Genomic DNA, 15,250 nt, shown 5'->3' with positions numbered 1-15,250 from the left:
ATGCAATGACTCTGGACTCCATGAATTTAAGTGTTTTAACTGGCATCTAGTGATGTCTCTTCCATTGCGTATTTGTCTTGCCTTCCAGGAATGAGACAGTGATTTCTCTGAGCTGTCATTTAGATGCTGCATTTGGTATATTTAGCTTTGTGGGTGTGTGATGGCTCCTGAAATTGTAGTTTTTCAAGAACAGAGAGTATTCCAATAGCTCTCAGCAGCATAGTTTACCTCTGCACCAGCTGAGGAAAAGAAATAATCCTCTTTTTACTTAAGCAAACTATTGCACTACCACTGACATTTCTTTCTGTTACTCTCACCTGGCAAAGGCTTTCGTGCCAAGCAGCCACCAAGGCAAGTTTTATTAAAAATGAATGAGTGTCATGGGACATGTATTTTATTAAGGCATTGTATTTTCATGAGGTGACAGTGCACTTGGGACCTCATTAAAATATATTTGGAAGGAGACGTTCTTCTACTTATGCCTGGACCTAATTTAGAAAAATGACACTTTCCATCCACGTGTAAATTGTCATTGCCTGAAAATTAAAGCACACACTGGCAAAATGCACTTCCCAGATTTTGAATGTCTTTTAGTGGCCGCATATCTTATAACAGACTACATTTAGGACAAAACAAAGTGCAGTTGGCCCTACATACGACAATTTTCTTAGACCTGGAGGTGACAGAGAGCTGTGATTCAGCAGCAGCTACAAGATAGTATTCCCTCCTCCTTCACTGATATTTGCATTTTTAAGTTTTGTCACAGTTTTCTTTGATGAAATGATTTTTCTTTCTGTGTGTGTCATTCATACTTTTTTAAAGGATTATATTTAGGGATGCACAATATGGATTTATTTTTTTTACTACAGTTAACCGATAATTACTGGCTTCTCATGGTGGATACCAAGGGAGGGCACATCTAAGGGAAAGAAAGGCTAAGATGTAATGAGAGAATATGTTATTTAATATTCCAGTACTGACCTAACCATATCTAACTGAAATCACTGTTGTTAACACAATAGCAAAGAAAAGTTTTGACTTTTTTTTTTTTTTAAAGTAAAGTAAACATACTTGGGTTTTTATAGAGCATTTCGGCTAAAAATTGTGGTGTCAGAACAGCCATGTCAACATGCTATACACAAGTAATTGAAATGAAAACTTAAGGTCTTTACTGTGGCATCAAATGGCTTGCATTACCCAACAGTTATTAATAGGTGTAACAACAGTGTCTTTTTGGTGTGAGTTTGTTAGGACTGTCATAGGCCTGATGTTGGATGTTAGCTGCTGCTCCTGTGTTAGCTCATTCTTACTGGACAGATTTTGAACTGACCATTCCCTGGTGGACAGCAGCTTGGGAGATGGTCCTTTAGTGCTGCGTCTAACCTGTTTAAGGGCAGCAACAAGTTTGCTGATCTGATTGGGAGTGGGGTGGTCGCAGATTAGACCCCTGGAGCCATTGCGTTGTCTTCCTCTGAAGTTGTGACAGACATTCACACCAGTGATGACATGTTTGGCTCTCTGGTTTGCGCAATGTGCTTGTTCTTCTTCTTCATTGTGTTTGTTGGTGGCTCTCAAACCAACTTAAATGTGAATGCCGCAACCTGCTTTATCAGGATGTGTAGATGCTGCCCTTTTTAATTCAATTAAAGCAGTCTGGCTTCGTATCATCAACACTATACTATAATTTAACATTGAAATAATACATAACATTATACATTTCCCACTATTACCCAATAATATATCAGCCTGATGTAGCTCACGCATCCCTAATTTTACTGTTACTGTTGTCAGACATTGAATGCCTATCTCCAGACTGTGTAAACACATGAGATGATTATAGGAATAAGTCGAGGAAACCATTATCCTATTCCTGACAACATATGAGTGATGTGTATATGATCCTATGATTTAGTTCCTGCTTTCTTTGGGCCAAAAGATGCACTTTTCCCTCTGGGGGCTAAAGGTCACGGAGGATTGTGGGAGCACGCTGCGCCACAGGCTGTGGTTGCGTCACCACCAGTATTGAGTCAGGTGCACTCCCGAAGATCTCAATGCCAGCTGCCGTCGAGGCAGGGATAATCTGCCTAAGCAGCTTTCACATGATTTCACCCACAGGGAAGAATTTAGGAGAGGTTTGTAAACCTCTTCAGACCTGGCCTTGGGGCTTCTTCCTTCCTTCCTTGACTTTAGAGGTGAACAAGGGCTGTACAGCAGACACTACACCAGAGAATACTGTATAAAACAAACCCTTCTGCTCATTAGCTATTTATCGAGCCCCTAAAGGGAAATGAAAATAAGATAATTGTTACACATGATTAGATAATGGTTAGAAAATAATTAGATGCTAAAAAAAATTTGATGCCAGAAAAAAAATATGGTAAAAGAAAATATGGTAAAAAAAAAAAAATCAATGGTGAGGAAAAAAAATGTGGTGAAAAGATGACACTGGAAATACAAATTAAATGGTTAAAGAAAAAAATGTGTCCCTTGAAACTCCCGAGAGAACACAAAAGTGTTTTAGGAGAACACAAAAGTTTCTTGGGAGACTTTTTTTTCACACCATCCAGATTCTTTTACACTATTTGTATTCCTTTTCCTCTATCTTTTTTTTCACCACCTAATTCTTTTTCTCACCCACATTGCTTTAGGGGCTTCTGAGCTATTTATTCAGTCCTGCACACACATACAAAATGTTGTAACTTATCTAAAAATCAAGCATATGTGCATCTTGTCCATTAGCGCTTTGTTCTGTGACTTTCTACGCATTACTCCATTATCCATTAAATTGAAAGCACTACAATGAGAAGAGATAGGGAACATAGATCAGATCTTGTATAGATGTCCCATGGGGGAGTATCTCTGCAACAGATAGGGAGCAGAGTTAGATTTATCTTCTTGAAAAGACTGCAGGAAGTCGCTGTGACCTTCTCTGTGAGGGTCAGATGAACTTGAACAGATGAAGTTAATCTGCTAACAGCTAGGGGTCAGAGTCAACGGCCTGATGACTATACATGCTGTGCAAAGATGTGACTGGTATTACATATTCTAAAGGGCACTGGCAACCCTATCCCTGCAGGAAAAAACTGTCTCAGTCGGTCTTATGTGTCCACACAAAGCTCAGACTTTTGACATTTGATGGCACTGCAGGTCATCATTTAATTTTTCTTTTTAGAAATAAAGATCAGACTAATTTCTGTAAGACTGAATTTCCACTTTGAGTTTCTTATGCTGTAATGCTGTCATAACCATTAAAAAATGAACAATCTTACTTAAAAAAAGTTTAAGGTCCTTCACTTTGCCACCTTTTTTTAAGGCTTTACTTCTGTCATTACAGATGTGACAGTAAAGATCGTGTCTGCCTTTTCCTCAGCCCCCTCTTAGACTTTATCTCTCACTGAGCTCAAACAGCTAAGACAGATTATAGCCTGCTGAGCTGTTTGTGCGCTAACTAACCCTCAGCAGACGCCTGCCTGATGTTGATAGAAGGACTGCAATAGTGAAAAGTTCAATAATAGTAAAAATTATGGACTAACCAGCAGCAATTTTCAGATTAAAGATTAGTTTATTAGCATAAACTGACCATTTACTTTCACCTGCCATGTTTCTGCATATACTAGTTTATTTTATTTCTTTGCACATACATATGTATAGGAAAGACAGTAAGAATTTAACGTTTGAACATTGTACATGGGAGTGATGATGCCTCCTCCCTTAAATAGCAATAATCCTACATAAAAAAAAGATAAAAACAAATATTACATAACTGATCAAAGTGTCAAGACAAAGCAGTAATACACATTTGATTGAAATATAAAAATTACCAAAAAAGTTTATATTTACAAGTTCAGATGTATTACAAATTAATCAATGAAGTGTTCTAAATCTTTGCAAATTAGAGTCCTTTTCAAATGTTTTTGTGAATAATGATCATACAACTTGATTGTAGTGATGGAAGCAGGCTCTTCCAAAGAGATGGGTCTTGTATTTAGAGTAATATTGATTAACGGTAGTCGGATAATATAGAAGAAAATATACATCAGCTCAGCAAATCGTGTACCAAAATTTCTGCAGACTTCTCGAGTTATTGTTCTGACTTGATAGGACACTCTCATGAAATTTCCTAATGTGGAATTCATTTTTTAGATTATTAATGCAGGTTAGTGCCTGTGCAGGTTACTGAGGAAAGGCACTACCATACCCCACTTCAATACAGTACTAGTTGCTACGTCATCTTTAGATACTGTAAGTTACTGGAACATGAGGGCCTTCTATTACTGCGCACAGAGAAGCTCACACCTTAAGAAGATTATTGTTTATGTTCCGTCTGACTGTATAATGTACGTCTTCAACAGGAAGTGTGTTTGCTAAGTCCATAAGCCTGTAGCCTGGAACACTAATGTGATGGAGTTCAGCTCCAGACCTCTGAACCTCCGGTCCAAGATGACTACTTTAACAGTACTCTAATTTAATGTTGCCAAACTTTGTGATAATGCTGTAAACCTTTTTTTTCTTCCTTTGTCGAGTTTTAGAATAATGATTCAGGACTGTAATGTTGTGTAAATGGATCATAATTAGTTGTTTTAATGAGTTGTAATGTGAGAAGTAAAAAAAAAAGCTGAAATTGGATAAAGATGACAAGCATTTTTGTGAAATTAATCAATTTTAATATTTGGTGTGTTTACGACACAAAAACTCCATCCTGGCTTACAGGGATTTGTTATCTAAGCTGAGAAAGCAGATTGAGGTATAATTGCTCACCTTCAAAAAATGAAAATGACAGTGGTGGCTCTTTTGTCAACATGTGTTTCTATGGTTATTTTTATAAGCTTTGTAGCATATCCAACGAGCTTCTACAGGTTCTACGAGTCATTGCATTCAGTGGGTTGTTTTAGAGTCCTTGAATAACGTACCTTGAACACTTCAGTATTTTTTAAAGCCAACATTCCAGTATAATATTTTGACTCAGCAACTTTCACTTGTAATAGAGTAATATTTAACTAGTAGGATCACTATACTTGACTTATATAAGAGAGTTGTGTTCTTTTTCCGCCACTGCTTGATTCCAATTTTAAATATTTTAGACGTAATAATAAGCTCTAAAATAACTGAGCTGATAAATATATTATGATTGACGGCGTGTAGGTTGACTCAGTGCTCCTTTGATGATGCTCCTCCGTCTCTTCATTTGCAGCAGCTGTCTGTCTCTTTCTGTGAAGCTGTTCTGCTTGCTCACTCTGCACAGCTGGCACAGCAGCTGGCACACGCACAGGCACAGGTACAGGCCACCGAGGTCTGGTAGCACAGGCATGGCACATCTGGGTGAGAAAGAAGGAGGAATAGACACATAGATACTTCAATTCAAATATTTACTTCCAGAGAGTAAAAAGGTCCTATCCTGTAGGGTCAGGTTAGTTCGTCTTACTCCAGGTGCATCCCTCCTATCACAATCTCTTAATGCACTCACAGGCTCATTCCCCGAATGAGGCTCAGGCACGCGAGGCACTGGCCTGAAACTAACCCACACAACACACAAGGTCAAGGTGTGACCACTCAATGCACCGGTGTGGTGCATTAATGCAGGTACTGGCAGTTCTCCCTGAAGAGGATGTACAGGAGAGAGAGTGGAATAATCCTGTGTTGGTGTTTCCCGTGTTTGTGTGTGTGTGTGTGTGTGTGTGTCACTGGAGTGAGGGAGGATTGTGGGGGTGGAGTGGGAGGGGTGAGGAAAAGGTCTGCCAAGCATAAGGACAGAAAGGTAAAGAGGCGCAGACAAGAAGATAAGGAGATTGGGACACAGACGGGGAGTGAGGAGCGAGTCCGTGCTAAAGGTAGTCGTTAAAGAAGACGATGTACTTCAGGCAGGCTGAGAAGGGAGTGTGCCCGACTCTCGCTTCCATCTGCAGTGTTCAGAGCTCGAGGAATGAGAGAAGGCAACAGAGAGCATGTGTGCAAGGGAGAGTAAGCCGGGGCATCTGGTTTTGTTAAGGCCTCAGAACATTCCTTCCCTCTGTTCGACTCTGGCTGGCAGCTTTTAAAGGGAAGCACTCGCTCTCATATCCTGCTCGGGGCATTGCCCTCTCTCTTGAAGTTCGATTTATGACCACTGAAGGTCACAGGCAAGATGTCTGTCTGTCTGTTTATATGCACGATCTTCTGCACGACACTTGGAGGTTGTTGGTTGTTACAGATGAGAAATGTTTTTGTCTTTTATGATGGGGCATGCAGAAGACGGCAGACTTCACTTGTTGATCTAAAGGTCCCATGTTGTTAAAATGAAAAAAAAAAAGGATTTCCATGCCTTTTATTAATATAAAGCTGGTATAGGGGCTATATAAATACTATTTACGCTCCATCCACAGAGGCAGGCACACAGTCTGTAATCAGAATTGTGCTGTCAGGACTTCCATAAAGTTGTGATGTGACAACTATACAATGGCTGCCCCTGGAAATTCGGAGGCTTGAATCATCGGTCAGAGACTCTCCGTGGACTGAGATTCGAGTCAAGCAGTCTTTTTTTTTTTTTCTGTGCAGTATATTTCTGGGGATGTTATGATCCCCAGATTTTGCTGCAGAGTAAATGCTCTCAACATTAATGTTACTCTTTGCAGTTGCAGACATGCAGGCAGCAGCACAAAGGGAGAGAGAGAGAGAGAGAGATGCACCTTAAGGTGAAGAAGTGTTGGATTTAAAGCTCACAGCACGTTAATTTAGTACAGTCTCTGGCTTTTGATGATATATAGTTTTAGCAAAAAATGTTACTGCGCATTTGCAATCAGTCGTGTTGGTGCCTTTAGCTTGTTTAATATATTATGTGAATGCCACTGTCACACTGACTGTCCCGTGGTGCCAGTTAAGATTTTAAAACTTTGTATGAAAAACAAAAGGAATCATTGAATATTTGTACTAAATAACCAAAGCCGATTCGACTAGCATAATTCTCAGTCGGCTACAGCCCTAAATTATTCTACATAAATGTACAAACTATTGCTACAGTCATTCTCCCGCTGCAATGAGAGACGCTTAAAGCGCAGATGTAAAAGACCCGCAAACACTGACCAGTTGGAGTGGACTGGATTTTCGGGAGGGGGGCTCAAAGAGGCAGGTGATAGAATAGAGCATTTCAGACAGAGGGTGACTATAGGTACATTCAGGCACAGAGTCTGAGATAAAGAATGACATGTTTTTTTTAACATAAAAGCATGTAAACAATTGCTTGTAAGAAAAAACAAAATTCAAATATGAACCTGAAAAAAAGAATAATATGGGGCTTTTAAGTGTTATTAGTTTGAGGTGTTTCCTACTCTTCAGTAAGCACTAGTGTTGTCACAATACTGGCTTCTTCAATTTTTTATACTAAACTGACACTGACATTATTATTAAGAGATAATGCTATTTCTTTGCTAGTCACAAAATAGAAGAGAATTAGTGTAGTAAAAATGACAAAAGAATTGATTAATGAAGTAAAATAAAACTGAATGACAGCAATGTTGGTCTTGAGGTACTGCACGTGTTCAAAAGCTTGTCACACATTCAAAAGACAATAGAGTGCAAGTAAAATCACTTTGCAATTTTTTTTCTGTCTTTCATCTTATGTGATCTTTGTATTTTCAAGTGACAACTGCGTAAAGAAATCACATTGATGTAATTACTATTCTTTTGGGATATAACAAAACCCACAAATTACGATGAAATGAGTGACAAGAGCGCAGCACTGTGAGTGAGTGAGAGGACGCAGGGCTTTGTGGGCACTGAAGAGGTGTGTGTGCATGTCTGTGTGTGCGTGTGTGTGTCAACTTGTTGTCAGAGAGAAGAGAAAGCAAGAAAGCGCAGCTCGAATCTTTAGTTTGGATATTATGGAAAACCAGTATTGAAAGCATGTCAGATATTCAGAATAAGTATATTTTGATAATGAGATGTCTTTGACAACATCATAAAGCGCACAAATAAAGGGAATGACTACTATCCACTGTAACCACTTGCAATTAGGATTTTTCCAAAAATGGATTAGCATCCAACTCAATAAAGACATAAATTGGAGCCACTCTGTGAATGCTATTAAACCTTAAACTTTAGCATTTGGACAGCTTTTGAACTTCATGATTATCTCAAGATAAATTTTACTCTGAAATTTTGAATAGCTAAAAATCAGTTTCTGATATTTGTTTCACCTTTACATTTTATCGAGGAGTCATATTCCAAGTTTGAATTGAGAGAAGAAAAAAAAAAAGACTTAAATGTGACTGCTGATGCTCAACTAAAATGTGTTCTTTCGGGATGATGCAAGCCAGGTGAAACTTAAAATTGTGCCAACACTGTACCAACAACATTTTCATAACATATCATTAAAAATAAACACCAAACTGCACAGCTATCATGAAAACTAACCCAGAATGACAGAGATGAGTCCACTGTCCCATGATGCAATGATTTTGTTACATGATACCGCAGGTGTCATGGTAGGAATCTCAACACATGAACATGCCGCATAAGTAACAGCGTGACGGACTGTGCTTGTTATTTCATATGGCTGCAAGAGGCTGGATTTGATTGGGTCAATCCCTTCATGTCACTCTGGGGGATGAAAAGGTCTTCAATGCAGGAAAGGGCCAACCACAACAGTTCTTCAGCTGGCAGCTTTAGCTGGTACATGAGGACATAAAGCTTGCCAGTGAAGAACTGCTGTAGGTCAGCCAATGAGCACCCAATATGCACTTGTACACACCTGAAGAAAAATGTTGGCATAAAATCAAGTCAAGTCAATCAAAGTGACATTTTGAAGCTTTTGCTGCCATCTCTGACGGTAACTGAGGCCAACAGGGTGCAATACCTGTCAATAAATCACACATAATCCTGTTAAAGTTCTGATTTCTCCTCAGTTAAACAGTCAAAGTCACCATCAAGTAACAAATTAGAGAGTTAAAAAAGTTGTGGAGGGCATAACTTGTTAATGACTTTGTATTTCCAGAGAAAATCTGGGACCTTTTCAATTGAATTCTATGCAGTTGGGAGACTTCTTTGGAGCCAGCATCTAGCAACCATTACTTGTGCTCCATCTTAAGGCGCTTCCACATTGGCTTCAGCTTTTGGCGATGGTGGTTGCCGCTTGGCACACAAACACACACACTCCTTCTCTCTGGGCTGGCTTTAAAGGGGACTTGTTGTGGGAGAGAGGTGAGGAGGTAGAAAGAAAGATACCAGAGAGGAAAAACTTTAGAACATTCTTTTGTCTTTATTTGTGAATACTGCGGTTTACGGCGTGTTTAAATGTGCGTGCACGCTTAAACAAACAAAGCTGCGTGTGCGTACCTGCATGGAGCTAGCCTGCAACAGACATGCCAGCCTACTGTTTTAGCATTCTCTCTGCTTTTTTGCTATAATTGAATACAGAAGTCCTCAGCTAGTTAGATAGCTTGGCCTCTGGTTACAGCCTGGAACTCCTGATAGAAAACAGCTCTTGTCCTGTGGGGCAGTTCAGTTTACAGCAGCCATACAGGGCCAAATGGCGGACTTTTCCACACAGTTTAGATACTTCACCAACATATCAAGTATTTTTTTTGTTATTTCACCTTGAGAAAACCCCACAAATTTCCATCTGGATCAATGTCAGTTTAAGAAATTTTGGTCGAAGGGTGAACCCCTTAAGAGTAACTTACAGGGCCAATTTGGTCTATCATCATCTTTGCTATGAAATAGTTGTGAAAGTTGAGCCATAGCCTAAAAGAGTGTCAGAAATTAAAAGTGACAAGAAAAGCCTTTATGTGATGTTCCACTTTAGCATCCCCTTTCCGCTGGCCACTGTGTAATACTTGCGAGTAGCCCAGGATTTGTCTTGCCTGGCTTCTATTCAGCTGGCCTGACTTCAACTATTGCAGTCACTCAGTCTGAAAAGCCTTTCCCTAGCAGCATATTCTTACACAGTTCAAGGACAGGACTTTGGGCGAACTAGCTCTCAGCAGCACCGCGAACCCAGCAACCCCTGGAAACTCAATGAACCCCACACTGCTCTGAGCAACAGTGGAAAGCTCTCGACTACAGAGACACACTCACTCACACACACTCTCAATGTGACCGAATGGTCCTTTTCTGCAAAAATTCTGAATGAGCTGTGAGCCTTGTTTTTTACTGAATCCAGAGGGATCCACTGTTGGTGTGTAATATAGGAGATGAGATTCAGGGCAAAGGCTTCTCCTTTGTACTCATTGAGTAAATTTGTAAAGAGGCACCTGATATCCATTAGCCATTGTTAGCAGCAAGGAGATAAGGTTCTTCTGGAATGTATTTAAACTAAAGAAGACTGCAGTTTTACAGAGAAGTATAGAATAAAAAATGAATAAGAAAGGACAGACAAAACATGACAAAAGATGAAACAACATTCTTCCTTTGGCAAAAAAGCACAATCTGTCAATTTGTCTATTCATCTGAAAAACCTGATATGCAATTTAAGAAGCGATTACTAGTTAAAATTGCTTGCTGACCCAAGCTAGCAGAAATATCTGTTGTACACTGAGGAGTATAGTCATAGCATTTGTTTAAAATATGCAGAGGTTGGACCTAGTCATTGTTTAGCGAGTCAATAGTAAGTCACGTCTTTGAAGTCATAATATGCTCTTCACCTAATGTATTGACATTTTACCAACACATTAATAGTATATTAAATCCAATTAAAAATGGAAGTTTTTTCCGACTCAGAACAGTAACATTAGTTCTCCATGATTCTCTACTGCAATTCTGGTGCCCTAATCTGCAATCATTTCTACATGCCGCTATTGTAGCTTCCTTTGGGAACATCAAATGTGTCTGTCTTAAATTGACACACAAGGCTGCAGGGGAAATTGAAAGAAACACAAGAATGAGCATCAGAAGGTGCAAAGCACAAAAGGACCATATGAAATTTATTTACATCCCCACTATACACCAATTGCATGCATACATAATCCCTCAGATGCATGCATTGGTTGATTTTTTTTCCCCCACATAGTATAGAAATGAAGTTGAATCCTCTTGTGCCTGTTGTGACAGGGCTGCAGTCCTTTTCTCTCCTTCAACTCAAATTATTCCTGAACAATGTTCTTATATGTTAAGCATGCACACTACACGCACATAGAGGCCATCCCAGAGTGGAGAACACAATGTACCAGAGGAGTGATTTATTACACAGAGCTGACGATTCCCAGGACAATTACAGCCAGGCTAAGCAACAGGCTGAAAATGGCTCTTTGGAGTGTGTACGCACAAATACGCAAACACACAAGTACACGGTACATGTGTGACTGATTCGAGCTTTGGTTGGCAGTGTGCAAGCAATAACTTAAGTTACGGAGAATAAAGCCTACTGTCCCCATATTCAGTCACTGTTCTTCTGTAAACATGCACGAGAAACCCCATATATGCTTGTCTTTGAAGGTATTTTAAGCTTTTCCTGAGGCAGCTGCTTAGGAGACAGATGGACTAAATATCTGTGACGCTCCAAAAGCAAAGACAAAGTTTTGAAATACACACTTACAATTGGATAAAAACAAGGCCAAAAGGTGTTTTTAGTGGTAATGTGGACGAGGTGGTGGTTAACTTGGGGTTATGATTGAAGGCAAAAGTTAACACTGAGGTGAACTTTGACTATAGTAACACTTTAACCAAAGGGTTCTAAAATGCAAAGTCACTGTGAGACTCAAAAAAAGTAAATTACAACTTACTGACACTTTGCAAAACAGCAGGGTATCAGCATAACCTACACATAATGTGATTTGACTTAATGCAGAGAGTGCTCTCTCTGGGGGATGGGAGACACCCTCATTTGTTTCCAGAGCAACCTAACTTGTTTGGGGGGCAGCTGTCAGTTTAGTTTGAGCTGTAAATTTGACTGATGTAAAAGCACTGAAGTATGATTAAAAAAACACACAGAGGATGGAGAATGGATTAAATCTATGGGAATGTTGGCCAAGAACAACATATCCCAGAGGGCCATGAAAGGAATGACTTGGCAAACACAAAAGAATGGGAAGCCCCGTGAATCATTAAAGGAATGCAATTTCTTATCCAAAATCAATTACAAAAAAATAAAAATAATAATGATGATGCATCCAAATTGAATTGTGACTTTTGCACGATTCCACTGCCATAGTGTTAAGTAAGCTAAATGATCTTCCTGCAAGACGACACGCAAAAAGCTAACATACTAGAAACCACTACAAACAGATTTAAGCCAGATTGCTGTATGTAAATGCAGGACTTATACAGTGGAGTATATCATGTTGTTTTCTATACCAGCAGGATAATCTTACATATGTGCTTGCTGTGCTTTGAGGATGAGAGCAGCTTTGCAACAGATTCTAGCAAGCCTCTTATCTGTCCTCCAAAAAGGTATCAACAATATCCATTTCACAAGCAGCGTCACCCTGCCCTCGTGTTTTTTGGTATCGCAGTAATCTAAAATATTTTCCCTTGAAAGCCACAATCTTGGCAGAACAGCTAATGTTAGCTTTATTACAGCAACTTTATGGCACACCCCAGAGTAATTAGCTCAATACCAGCAGAACAATTGCACATATCCAAGACCAGTTTGTCCCGTATCAAACTCAGCTCAATTTTATCAGAAAATATAATAATTGCATTCATAACATTTATAGGGATTCAGTGCTCTGGCATTAGGTTCTTCCACCCATAACATTCATGGGAGTTGTGATCATAGTGTATTAATCCTAAAACACTTTGCTTGTTGTTTGGAAAGACTAAGTTACAATTTATTGCCCAGCAAACGTTATAAATCCCAAAGTATGTAACAGATTCAAAGATGCGTTCACTGGCATCTGTTTTGGAATTTGCCTAGAATCTGTAATATCAATAATAACTGTACCAGAAAAATGTGTAAAGACCTAAGAAAAGTAGACATCTTTGTTCTAATAACCAGTTCATTTACACTTATGAATCAATGAGATTTAGTCTTTATTCATGATCACACTTGAATCCATTGTGTCGTTGGCATTATCAGGACAGGAAAAGCAGGCAAAAGGGAAGAGGGGCCCTTGATAGAATGACACTGGCCCATTTTGCAATGGCAATGATAAACTGGGCTTGCTGCTGGTATATGGTGTTGGCTTTTACTTAACCATCCCCACTGTTTTTTTTTGTTTGTTTGTTTGTTTGTTTCGTCAGTATTCAGACATTAGTTGCCACAATTAGAGTTTTAGTACAGAGTAGCAGGAGTCAAATTTCATTTATCACGTGACAAAAGAGAATTGACCAGAAGATAGTGGCGGAGGATTTGGTGTCAAAGGGAAAAGCAAGGTCCTTTGATGGGCTTCTTTGCCAGGTGCCCCAACAGTCTAGGATTGCCTCTGCACTTGCATTCACTTTTCCAAACAGTAATCAAGGATGTTGTATCAATTCTGGCCTGAGATTTAAAAAAAAATCTATAATGGCCACATTATAATTTGATACTTTTGCAATCTCCAATATGCACCTCAGTGTGTGGGCTGTCATGTTAATACTGATTGCTCAGTGTGCCATTGTCCTAATTTCAACTGGTCTGCACTAGATCACACACCCAACCCCCATAACCTTTTGCCCAAGGCCATGATGACAAATTGCTTTCAAGTTGAGAGTGGATCAATATATTTCCTCCTACAGCCTTGAATGGGATTAGTAAAAAGAAAGGGAGTGGATTTCAAAGGACGTATACATACACACAAACACACAAGCAAGGATTGCTGAAGTGTAGTTGTGCTGGAGGAGCATGCTAACACTAGCACTCTGTCAGAGTGGGTTCATCACTCGTACTGCTTGCTTCTCAAAATGACCGAGATGGAGGAGGCGAGCTGGAAGTGGCTGGAACTGATCATTGTGAGTGAGTGAGTGTGTGTGCGTGTGTGTGTGTGTGTGTGCTTGTGTGTGTGTGTGCGCGCGCACACAAGAGGGATAATGTATATGCATGAGGTATGTGAGCGAGCAAATGTATGCATGCATGGGGAGATGGGGTGGGGAGTCCACGCCCTGTTTTATAGAAGCACGGCGAGCTTGTTCTCAAACACTCACACCGTGTGAATTAAGAAATGCTATTTGACACTGCTGATGGAGAATGAAGGAGTGAAGGTTTGTTACTGCACATGCATGTGCACAAGCTATTTATAATCTCTTTTTGGATATAAGGTAATGATTCAAAAATGAAACCAGTTACCGTTGGAAGAGGCAGAATAACTTCCATTGGTAGAAGACAGCAACATAAGTCGTTCTTTAAATGTAGACTGAAGCTACGTAAAAGGGATCTGATTAGTACAGCTGTTCCCTGGTAGGAAACATACAGTAACATCTCAAAGTGCTGTAATAGGACATTTTCTTCTAATTTGGGGGAGATGCTGGAGGGTTGGGGGAGAAGGAGAAGGATGCAGAGAAAGACAGCAGTACGGGTGGGGCCCATGAAACACGGCATAGACAAGTGATTCACACAACCACACACACCATTGTATCTCAATATGACATTTTTGCTCTAAAAATACACATCCAACGCAGCAACCTGACAGCAATTATCCACACACGTGTGATATTTTGCAGCCCTCTTTGATCCAGCGAGCGCAGCTTGTTAATGGGCCAATTTCCTTCAAGTGCGTGACAGTATTTGCTTAAGGAAGAGGTGATGTCAACTGGCAGGAAGTCAGCAGGTGGGAAAGAGGAAACGGGAATGGCCCTTCCAGTAAAGTCTCTCAGAGCGTCTAACAGGATTTTATGTGAGCATCTGGAGCCAGGAATGCATGAGAACAGTATGACGTGTTTGCGTGTTGGTGTAGGAAGAGAAGAAGGCGGGTGGTATCTGCCTCAGTGATGTCATGAAGTGAGAATCAACCTGGTCCTGTTGTTCCCACCATGCACAGATGAGATAATGATGCAGCATGACTCTCAAACTGCAGGTGTGTGTGTGCATGTGTGTGTGTGTGGTGCAAGCTCCCTGTGAAGGACACTAAGTGTCAAATTTTTACACTAATGCACACGTGCGTGCACACACACACACACACACACACACAGATCAAATCATCCTTTGTAAAATATAACTATACGGGGGGGGGACTCCTGAGACAGTGAGATGCAGACAGAGGAGTTGGAAGTAGGGGTGTGAACACTGGATAAAGAGGCCCAACATAAAGAAAAGATTTGTGTGTTTCCTCCGGCTGTCATCTCCCTTCCTACCACTGGGAAGAAGTGTGTCAAAGAGTACATTGTTCCTATGTATCGGTTTGTGTCCATCCCTTGCTCTGGCTAAATG

At 40.0% G+C, this 15,250-nt stretch overlaps 1 long non-coding RNA gene across 1 annotated transcript in view; it reads left to right on the top strand.

Moving 5' to 3' along the window:
* LOC148189351 (uncharacterized) overlaps positions 1–15,250 on the top strand; it is a 169,661-nt gene that overhangs the window by 31,475 nt on the left and 122,936 nt on the right. The gene's annotated exons all lie outside the window — the stretch shown is intronic.

This window comes from Plectropomus leopardus, chromosome 6 (assembly GCF_026936395.1).
Source record: "Plectropomus leopardus strain MGB_pleo_1.0 chromosome 6, ASM2693639v1, whole genome shotgun sequence".
NCBI lineage: Eukaryota > Metazoa > Chordata > Actinopteri > Perciformes > Serranidae > Plectropomus > Plectropomus leopardus.
This window is presented reverse-complemented; position numbering and strand designations above follow the sequence as displayed.